This window comes from Mizuhopecten yessoensis, unplaced genomic scaffold, assembly GCF_002113885.1.
Source record: "Mizuhopecten yessoensis strain PY_sf001 unplaced genomic scaffold, ASM211388v2 scaffold2329, whole genome shotgun sequence".
NCBI classification, from domain to species: Eukaryota; Metazoa; Mollusca; class Bivalvia; order Pectinida; family Pectinidae; genus Mizuhopecten; species Mizuhopecten yessoensis.
The window spans coordinates 2,010,753-2,022,938 of record NW_018404492.1 but is presented as its reverse complement, the minus strand read 5'-3'; the positions used below and the strand labels follow the sequence as shown (position 1 = coordinate 2,022,938).

The 12,186-nt window shown below is 35.7% G+C and overlaps 1 protein-coding gene across 1 annotated transcript in view; it reads left to right on the top strand.

Moving 5' to 3' along the window:
- LOC110445596 (U3 small nucleolar RNA-associated protein 15 homolog) overlaps positions 1-12,186 on the top strand; it is a 98,572-nt gene that overhangs the window by 14,939 nt on the left and 71,447 nt on the right. The window lies entirely within an intron of this gene.

The window sequence follows — 12,186 nt, the reverse complement described above, 5'->3', positions numbered from 1 at the left end:
GGGGGGGGTGGGTCAAACTTACGTCAGATTCAGATAGACCTGTCCCTTCAAACCCAATAGCTCATAGACATTGACACTATAGTGCTCCATCAACAAATTGCTGTGCTCTATTGACAGTATAAACAAGGAGTCATTTATCTGATACAGCAGCAAGTGTAAGTCCAAGAAAACCACTAATGATTCCAAATTAGAGGATAATTATAAGGAACACCTCTATTGACATGGTGGAATGGGATGACTGATTGTTTTATTAATAGCTTGGTTTGAGACAGCTCATTGTCACTTTGACCTTTGAGGTCACGATTTACACGGCCTCTGCAATGTTAAGTATTGATGGTGCCTACGGACCCACATCCCTGTACATTCTTAATATTATATGTGAGAGGTCTGAGGTCAGATGGTCAGGGCACCAGTATGGTATTCTGGTCTAGACTGCTACTAAATACCCAAGTACACGAAGGAATCTCCGACACATGGTCACACTAATCGGTCATACTAATCACACTAATTGATGGGTATATTTACAAAATAGCAAATTGACATTTCGTCATCGGTCACCGTCTCGTGTTAAATGTGTATGCTACAGGTTAAAATTCAACTTCCTTCAGTCATGTATCCATAAGCTTTTTGAGCTCGTTTGATTAAGATCCTTTGTAATCCACACAATAGTCAAGTATTCTAAATAACGAAACATTGATGATATCTATAAATAATAAAAATTTGTCCAATGGATTATTTTACCGTAAGTTTCTGGATAGTGAGTTTTCAAATATTATGTTTCGGGATAAGCAAAATCCCTCTACTCATACATGGACAGATTGACATATGACCTAGCTGTTGCGACATGGAACTGCTATCAATCAATCAACTATTCAGTCTTTTTATCATCAATTGATCATAATTTTGTCGCTTAGAATTTATGTGTTTAAATTCGTCCATTATTTTAGCAAAAAATAAAATCTCCTAAATCAGTAGTTCCCGTATAATTACGTAAAAATATATACAATATATATTGCCTATATTATGATAACTTAATAACTTAAAATAATGGTGCTGCAATTATAATGCATGATAGGTAATGCTTTAACAGGAGCCATATTACAATACAATATGTATAACTTTAAATATTATACGATACGATATGGATCACTTATCGATTGTATCAAATGATCTATATTATAATACAATGTGTACAGCACAAAAGACATGTATACCTGCAGTATGCTATTTATCATGTCCCGTCGCACCCTGTCATATTTCATTGTTATGATTCTACCATCTCCATTTCTGAACATATTCAAAGGTCAAGTATGAGAATGAGGATTATTTTGTGTTTCAAGGTCCCAATATCAAGGTCAAGGTCACTGTTGTTATTTATAGGTCAACCATAGGGCTTGGGGGGCATTCATGTCTCTTACCAATGTTTTCTATTCCTGTTACTGCATACATTAGTTATTAATTTACAAACAAAATCCAACTTATATTAATCCCTCTTGTTGGCCTGGATGAAAGCATGCAGGGGGTCTAAATGTGGGAGTACACTGAGTACCTGGAGAAAACCCATGTTATTGGGTAGGTGTTCAAATACCTTTTCACGTAGGGTAATATCTGGGAGTCCAATGATGAAAGGCTAGTGCACTATCCATTGTGCCACCCGACTACCCACCACCCAACCTGAATGTAGTAGTCATCTAATGCCTACGAAATAGAGTTAATATTTTGAAAATGACACTACTTATTGAGTTATATATACATGTATTGTTGAATGATTTCTCCCGCTAATATACAGCATGACATAATCACAACAATCTAACAGTTATATTTGTAACACATGGAATAATAATTATTTATGGACATCAATTGTTCATGGGAACTTTCTGTGCAATTAGAAATCAACGTTTTAATTGCATTAGATGTGTGTGTGTAATTAGTGATGCTGTAGCCGTGTAATTAAGCCCGGTAGTTGTTTGTATGTTAACTAACTATTAGGTATGGCTAGTCTGTTTGGCCAGCGACCGGCTGACGCCAGGCCCTATACATAACAGCTTTCTCAAGGAAAATTTAACATATCAATAATATTTTTTAATGCATAAAACATTAAAACTTTGCTTTGATTTGTAATATGAAAAAAGTACACCTGTCAATAATTTTCTAGATAAAGTTTTGATAATGCAAATTGTAATTTCTATTGAATTCATCTGAAAGAGGCAATATATATCGACAGCATGTGCCCAAATTAGCTCATTATATATCTTGTATTGTTGTGTTAGTGTAGATACTGACTTTAGAAAGTTTGGAACCTTAATGTTTCTGACATTTTGTATTGTTGCTGGATAATAAAAACATACTTATTTAAAATCACTCACATTTTAGCACATTTAACAGAGTTTTAAAATCACTCACATTTTAGCACATTTAACTGAGTTTTAACAGATTAGCCAATTGATGAATTGGCACAGTCACAATATATCTCATAGAAACATTATACAGAAACTATCATCATTTGGGCTATAAGTAAAGAGGGGAAGGCATTGAAATAAGATTTCCACTAACATGTGTATGCTTATACGTTATATTGAAATCGTCATCAAGGAGTAACTGCAGGACAATCCTATGTTTCAAATTATTTATCTCTTCTTTTGTTGTAATTCATAAATACTAAGTCAAATTTTGAAAATGTGTTCCAATGTATAGTAGAAAAAAAGGGTTTGAAGACGTTTCCATATACTTAGCAGTGTCACTCCAAAATGTTGAAAGGCAGGTGTATACCCCATCAAAGGCCATATACTTTAGGCCATTACATTGTAGATGTGTATACCCCATCAAAGGCCATATACCTTAGGCCATTACATTGTAGATGTGTATCCCCGATCAAAGGCCATATACTTTAGGCCATCACATTGTAGATGTGTATACCCCATCAAAGTCCTTTACTTTAGGCCATTACATTGTAGATGTATATAACCCATCAAAGGCCATATCCTTTAGGCCATTACAATGTAGATGTATACCCCATAAAAGGCCTTTACTTTAGGCCATTACATTGTAGATGTATATAACCCATCAAAGGCCATATCCTTTAGGCCATTACAATGTAGATGTGAATACCCCATCAAAGGCCTTTACTTTAGGCCATTACATTGTAGATGTGTATACCCCATCAAAGGCCTATACTTTAGGCCATTACAATGTAGATGTGTATACCCCATCAGAGGCCATATACTTTAGGCCATTACATTGTAGATGTATATACCCCATCAAAGGCCATATACTTTAGGCCATTACAATGTAGATGTGTATAACCCATCAGAGGCCATATACTTTAGGCCATTGCATTGTAGATGTATATACCCCATCAAAAGCCATATACTTTAGGCCATTACAATGTAGATGAATACCCCATCAAAGGCCTATACTTTAGCCCATTCCATTGTAGATGTGTATACCCCATCAAAGTCCTTTACTTTAGGCCATTACATTGTAGGTGTGTATACCCCATCAAAGGCCTTTACGTTAGGCCATTACAATGGAGATGTGTATACCCCATCAAAGGCCATATACTTTGGGCCATTACAATGTAGATGTATACCCCATCAAAGGCCCTTACTTTAGGCCATTACATTGTAGATGTGTATACACCATCAAAGGCCTTTACTTTAGGCCATTACATTGTAGGTGTGTATACCCCATCAAAGGCCTTTACTTTAGGCCATAACATTGTAGATGTGTATACCCCGTCAAAGGCCTATACTTTAGGCCATTACCTTGTAGATGTGTATATCCCATCAAAGGCCTATACTTTAGGCCATTACCTTGTAGATGTGTATATCCCATCAAAGGCCTATACTTTAGGCCATTTCAATGTAGATGTGTATACCCCATCAAAGGCCTTTACTTTAGGCCATTACATTGTAGATGTGTATACCCCGTCAAAGGCCTATACTTTAGGCCATTACATTGTAGATGTGTATATCCCATCAAAGGCCTATACTTTAGGCCATTACAATGTAGATGTGTATACCCCATCAAAGGCCTATACTTTAGGCCATTACAATATAGATGCCTGGTCAAAGGACATAGATAAGGGTAGAAAGAAAGCGAGTGGAGGGGGCAAGCAGATCGACAAAGAGGAGGGGGTAACCTTCTGACAAATCAGGATGACAGTAATTATTGAAGATGGTCAGGCATAACAGACAAAATCTATAGAAAGTAAATTATGGAAGGCAGCGTCGTATTCTTGCCAATTAAAATTGCAACAAGAATGTTGTCGAGTTCATTTATGTCTCCTAGCAGAAATGAATACTCCAGCCACAAGATAAATCGTTGAAAATCATGTAGAGATTTGATTATCTGTGTATGTGTTATAGGCATGTAATTGTTCCCGTCGACAGTGATAGGTATACGGTTTGTCATATATATGTATGTAGAGTTTTGTATAGTGTGGCACATGCGAGTCTCGTTTCGTACCCATACCATACATTACCCCTCCATAACGCTCTAATCCTTCAGTACTGATAAACCCGATATAATCTAAGATGAATTCCTTAGATATGGCAGAAATAATTTTTCTCCCATTCCTGTCAATCAAGCGCTCCTACTGTTGGGTTAACAAGGGACCTACCTTTTTATATATATATATAAACTCACGGTCATTATGTATAGTTCTCTCCCCGAATCTCTATATAGCTCCAGCCGATGTAGAGATTTGTCTTTATGTATCGGAACAGTAAAAATGATGCATCCCGCTAAATCTGGAACCATCTCCAGCATGCAAATGACTCCTAAGTCAAGATTTTTAGTTTTAATATGTAACGACATGTTACAATGTGGTTTAGTAGATCTTAATATAGCACACCTTCGTCATCATTGAGACGTTGTCAGGTAAACTTTATCGTAGTCTTGGTTACAAAAAATGGTTATGTGCATGACCAAAGATTTCAGTCTTTTTACGTTGTATTATACATGGTTTGTGTTCTGAACGTACTATTTTACTTGGTGGTAGTCGTCATTTTCGCTATTTGCTCAGTATGAATCAGCAAGACACCTAACGATTTGTTGAATTAGAGAGTAATGGCTGAGCATGTGATTTTTTGTCTTAAGTTAGACGGTGAAATGATCATGTAATGTCTTGGTCAAAGAGAGTTATATATACTCCCCCTGATCTGTCACAGTTACATCATCAAGCAACATCAACATCATTAATAATGAAGTAATAATCTGATATTAGCTGAAAGAAGATTACATATGTTTCATCGGTCTGATTTGTAAGACAATTAGAAGCATTAATTGTATTTAAGACTTTTCTCTTTCAATGGTAATGATGATCACTGGTGACTTATCTGTGTAATAAGAATTGGTTTTTACAATACGTTGAATCTCATCTTCAATAAGGAAGGGATTCAGGGCTATATAAAGGGAAATGTAGGATGCTAATCTGATTAAATGTTCAAATGACAGTTGAAAGATTTTAAGAAATTTACGGGTACCAGCAGATCTGATGTCTGGATTGTAAAATGATTAAGAATGTATTAACAGCTATAGAATGTCATACCAATTATAACTGGGTGTATTATATAGAGACACCAGTCTAAAATGAATACTTTCTCAACGAGGAACCTGTCAATCACTCCATGTTTGTTCTCGTTAGGACTTAAAGTCATTGAAATCGCCCTAACAGGACAAATACATTAGTCCTTGTTTAGATGCTTTTTAGCTGTGCTTAAAATTGTTCATGTCGTGCATTCTAGACCAGTTTAAGGATACTTTGTGATAAAGTAGTCAAAGACAACAGTATTTACCTATAGCAGGGATTATAATATCTTTGTGTATTTATCCTCATTAAGAGTAATACATATCTACTGATAGATGGATATATGTATGGGATATAACCCATGTAACTGAGCTATTATTTCAGAACTATATCTATGTCAAAAAGGACCAATCAAAGCATTATGCTGAGATCACATGCCAATTGTGCATGCCCCATCATCGTGCCACCTGACCTAGATGTAGCCAATCAGATGAGAGGAGCTAGTATTTTACCTTGACCTTGCAATTTTTTGTTTATCGGTCAAGATATCACTACTGACAATAAATCAGTACGGCTTTCGAAAGATTTTCATGAGTTGCAGCTTGGAATATTAAAATGTCATTAAATTGCCTTTACCTTTTGGAAATAGTTTGCCTTTCATGGACAATAATAGAATGCCTTTGTCCCTTCTACCGATTCTATAACTGTATATTTATATTTCCACTGCAAGTTCCTTATAAGCATTACCAGAAAAAATTGCATTCATAGGGCTATGGATGTTGTTTGATCAGAGTCATTTTGAAGCTTATATACTGGCTTGAAAAACATGATAAAACTGTCGGAAGCAAACATTTTGGTGACATTAGGCTTTTCCAGGAATCTTCAATTTCAAAAATATAAGGGATTATTTGTATTTTGGTCAACGGACGAAAAAATATAACCAAATAAATAACTTTAAAATTTAGAATGTAAATTGTATTTGTATTGAACCACATTTTTCAATTCAATGTCCATGCTGGGCAGTGTAACCAAATACCATTAGCTTCCTGTTTCTGATGTAGTTTTAAATTAACAGATAAAATCAAAGCAAGCAAAAACCAGTTCAAAATTTGTTTTTGATTTAAAAATAGGTGTGAGATCTATGTACAGGCCAGGAAATCTAGTAGGAAAAGCCATACCATCCTGAGTATAGTTTTGTTCGAGGGTAGCCCTAACAGGAACCCTTACATCGATATGACCCAGGAACAAACCCCCTTATAGGTCTGCCCCAATAAACACACGCACATAAAGTGCTACCATATGATTCTCATTGAGTGCTGAATGTGGATTTTTTTATCCATTTTGTTTCCATTATAATTTTGTAAGTTTTATAGAATGTGCAGACGGCGCTGTCTAATCCATCATGTTTAGGTCTACAGATATATTGTGTCACACGGCATGTTGTAAATGTTCCTCTCGTGGAATTGCTGGTAAAAAAAATCTGTTTTTCAGTCGTGTACATACAGATCCTGGCTGCCTACTGCAACAGAGAGGTTGGGCGAGGGAAGTGGTCCTCGTCGAGGGCTCAGATTCTCATGTGTTTTCTTTAAATTTCACGTTGATTTGACTTAATATTGGCACTACTTCCTGCTATCAAATTTTAATATGTCATTTTAAATTTGACATGCACAGCAGGAGTTTACAGATTTCAAATATTAATGCAAGATTTCTCCCGGTGGTTTTTATGACCCCTCCTGATAAGAATTTCAACGAGAAAAGGTCAGCGACAAGGTCAAAGCCCTTTTCTTTGTCAGAAAGGATTAAGCTAAGCATGGTTTATATTATCTTCATATCAACTTCAAAGAATGGCTATTTTTCGGTGCTGAATTGTGTGGGCCTTTTTTATTGTTTTATAACAGATTCCCGTGCCTCCTTAGGAAGTTAATGGTTGGCCATTTAGCAAGGTCTGACATGTACTGTTGCCATGGTCGCACTTAGCTTGTTGTGTATAATCTATAGGTCAGATATCTGCAAGGTTCTCTCATTAACACTGGATTATCTCCTTGTTTTCATAGATTTTGTTGTTTTGTTGTCTTATATATATCATTGTCACATTTTTAGGGCCCCACATCAAAGATGCAGGTACCCTATATAAGTCACTGTGTCTATATATCTGTCCATCCATCCATTTGTGTTTTTTTCCGTCCGTCTACACTTTGGTTTCGAGAGATTATCTCAGAATTCAAGAGAGCAATCTTTTTGAAATTTGACATTGTGATACACTGTGATATGTAGATGTGCAATATGGAATTTATAAGTTTCTAATGTCAAGTTCAAGGCTACTGTTAATTACTAAAGATAGACCATGGTGGAAGAGTCCTTATCTTGGAATCCAAAAGCTTAATCTTCAAGGCTCCTGTTGACCGGTCTATGTTTTAGTTTGCATCACAAGAACTTACTTTGAATACTTTTTTACTCATTTACCCCTGAAGACACATTTGAACTCTTCCAATTCAAAGGTGAATTTCAGGGTTGATTGAGTTAACATCTTCTCGTATACTTATTTCTCCTGTCCCTCAATCTGCAATCTGTCCAATGATAAAACAGTAGTTATTTCATTTTGCAATCGGTCAGCATTTTACGTAAGCTGAGGCAGGTGATATACCAGCTATTTCCCTGAAATTCTCGTTATAATAGGGTAAGAATATACTGATCCCTTAGCATCTACATACACCTATGGTAAAGGTTGATCCCTTAACATCTGCATACACCTATATGGTAAATGTTGATACCTTAACATCTACATACACATATATGGTAAAGGTTGATACCTTAACATCTACATACACCTATGGTAAAGGTTGATCCCTTAACATCTACATACACCTATGGTAAAGGTTAATACCTTAACATCTACATACACCTATGGTAAAGGTTGATCCCTTAACATCTACGTACACCTATGGTAAAGGTTGATCCCTTAACATCTACATACACCTATATGGTAAAGGTTGATACCTTAACATCTACATACACCTATGGTAAAGGTTGATCCCTTAACATCTACATACACCTATATGGTAAAGGTTGATACCTTAACATCTACATACACCTATGGTAAAGGTTGATCCCTTAACATCTACATACACCTATGGTAAAGGTTGATCCCTTAACATCTACATACACCTATGGTAAAGGTTGATCCCTTAACATCTACATACACCTATGGTAAAGGTTGATCCCTTAACATCTACATACACCTATGGTAAAGGTTGATCCCTTAACATCTACATACACCTATGGTAAAGGTTGATCCCTTAACATCTACATACACCTATGGTAAAGGTTGATCCCTTAACATCTACATACACCTATGGTAAAGGTTGATCCCTTAACATCTACATACACCTATGGTAAAGGTTGATCCCTTAACATCTACATACACCTATGGTAAAGGTTGATCCCTTAACATCTACATACACCTATGGTAAAGGTTGATCCCTTAACATCTACATACACCTATGGTAAAGGTTGATCCCTTAACATCTACATACACCTATGGTAAAGGTTGATCCCTTAACATCTACATACACCTATGGTAAAGGTTGATCCCTTAACATCTACATACACCTATGGTAAAGGTTGATCCCTTAACATCTACATACACCTATGGTAAAGGTTGATCCCTTAACATCTACATACACCTATGGTAAAGGTTGATCCCTTAACATCTACATACACCTATGGTAAAGGTTGATCCCTTAACATCTACATACACCTATGGTAAAGGTTGATCCCTTAACATCTACATACACCTATGGTAAAGGTTGATCCCTTAACATCTACATACACCTATGGTAAAGGTTGATCCCTTAACATCTACATACACCTATGGTAAAGGTTGATCCCTTAACATCTACATACACCTATGGTAAAGGTTGATCCCTTAACATCTACATACACCTATGGTAAAGGTTGATCCCTTAACATCTACATACACCTATGGTAAAGGTTGATCCCTTAACATCTACATACACCTATGGTAAAGGTTGATCCCTTAACATCTACATACACCTATGGTAAAGGTTGATCCCTTAACATCTACATACACCTATGGTAAAGGTTGATCCCTTAACATCTACATACACCTATGGTAAAGGTTGATCCCTTAACATCTACATACACCTATGGTAAAGGTTGATCCCTTAACATCTACATACACCTATGGTAAAGGTTGATCCCTTAACATCTACATACACCTATGGTAAAGGTTGATCCCTTAACATCTACATACACCTATGGTAAAGGTTGATCCCTTAACATCTACATACACTTATATGGTAAAGATTGATCCCTTAACATCTACATACACTTACATGGTAAAGATTGATCCCTTAACATCTACATACACTTACATGGTAAAGATTGATCCCTTAACATCTACATACACTTATATGGTAAAGATTGATCCCTTAACATCTACATACACTTATATGGGAAAGATTGATCCCTTAACATCTACATACACCTATATTGTAAAGGTTGATCCCTTAACATCTACAAACACCTATGGTAAAGGTTGATACCTTAACATCTACATACACCTATGGTAAAGATTGATACCTTAGCATCTACATACACCTATGGTAAAGGTTCATCCCTTAACATCTACATACACCTATGGAAAAGGTTGATCCCTTAACATCTACATACTCCTTTATGGTAAAGGTTCATCCCTTAACATCTACATACACCTATGGTAAAGGTAACTATCTATAGCTATGGTAAAGGTTGATCCCTTAACATGTACATACACTTATATGGTAAAGATTGATCCCTTAACATCTACATACACTTATATGGGAAAGATTGATCCCTTAACATCTACATACACCTTTATGGAAGAGGTTCATCCCTAAACATCTACATACACCTATGGTAAAGGTAACTATCTATAGCTATGGTAAAGGTTGATCCCTTAACATGTACATACACTTATATGGTAAAGATTGATCCCATAACATCTACATACACCTATATGGTAAAGGTTGATACCTTAACATCTATATACACCTATGGTAAAGGTTGATCCCTTAACATCTACAAACACCTATGGTAAAGGTTGATACCTTAACATCTATATACACCTATGGTAAAGGTTGATCCCTTAACATCTCCATACACTATGGTAAAGGTTGATCCCTTAACATCTACATACACCTATGGTAAAGGTAACTATACAGAAGGTATAGCATTTTAAGGTAAAACATACAATTTTGAAATTTGCTAAAGTGCCATTCAATGACAACGCTGCAGGATTTTGATTGAGTTCTCCTTGAGGAGTGATTGAGCATCCTACTCAGCACCATCCATTAAAGCCTGCATGGGGCTCGGTAAATGGGCCACATACCTTTTACTAATGAAGATGGTGTAATGGAAACCTGGATTCCTGCCCCCTTCACACTTTTTGTTGTGGTAGACATCTTGGTATATTATTTAACAATGTAGTAATGTTTCTCATTATCAATATTATACTAACAATATCTTTTTTCTTGTAAATGATTTTCTGAACTTCAGCGTATACTGACTTTTCGCTCAGTATGTTCTGTCTAACCTAAAAAATAACTGGGTCCACATGATTCGGTCGGTTTGCAGAGAGTTCCAGAGTTATGAGATTCTCCTCGTTATATTTTTTCATTGTCCCAACTAACTTGGGCCAGTTTAGACAAAAAATCTGGATTGGACAGGGTCTGGTTTAAGTGTACGGTATGTGTAGTATATTGTTGTATCATGAATCTGATCAGTTTTGTTTTATGTAGAGTAAATCACATTTATGTCACAATTAAAGAGATTAATTTTCACATTTTATTTTTGTGGAGAGACTTATATTTGCATATTTAAACTTCTGCGAATATAGTAAAATAAAAATGTATAGAATCAGACCTAGATGGATGAAGTCTTATCCTTGCAGGTTTTCGGAAACACAGAAACACATGTAGTAGGACCTCAAAGAACTGGGCGTTGTATTGGATTCTAATTATACAAACTGTATTTACATTAACAGGATCGAGTTGAAGTCTTGGTTACATAGGTTTTCAGATTATACAGACATTTATACAGTGGGTCCTAGAGGAATTCTGGTCTATAAAGGTGGCCATACTTTACAGGTTTAGTTTCAGTATAAACTTATTGATATATAAAGACCAACCAAGTTGAAAGCTGGTGTATTAAGGTTTTAAGATTTCAAAGAAATTTATACATTCTGATTTATACAGGTGTTCAGATTATTTAGGTTCCTTTAAGGCAGAAATGCTTTTGAAGTCCTGTTTATATGAAATTTCTGATTGTGCAAGTTTCTAAGTTGAACCAGAACACATTACAGGGATTACATGGTGCTACTGTTGTCTATGAGAACATCTGTGTTATCACGATGTTGCCTCTCTAAGTGAGGAACATAATTGTCAAATTAGATGAAATACATCTTGGGTAATGTTCTGTATAAAACAAACACTATAATCCCGAGTTTTTTGGAGGGTGTATATAAAATTATTTTGAGATGGAAAGCATTACGTCTGAAAAGAGTTATATTAATGCATTACACAGTGGTAGAACCTATTAAAGAACAATGTTGGAATGTGCTATATAGATTTAGATTTTTATTATATTTACAGTTACCG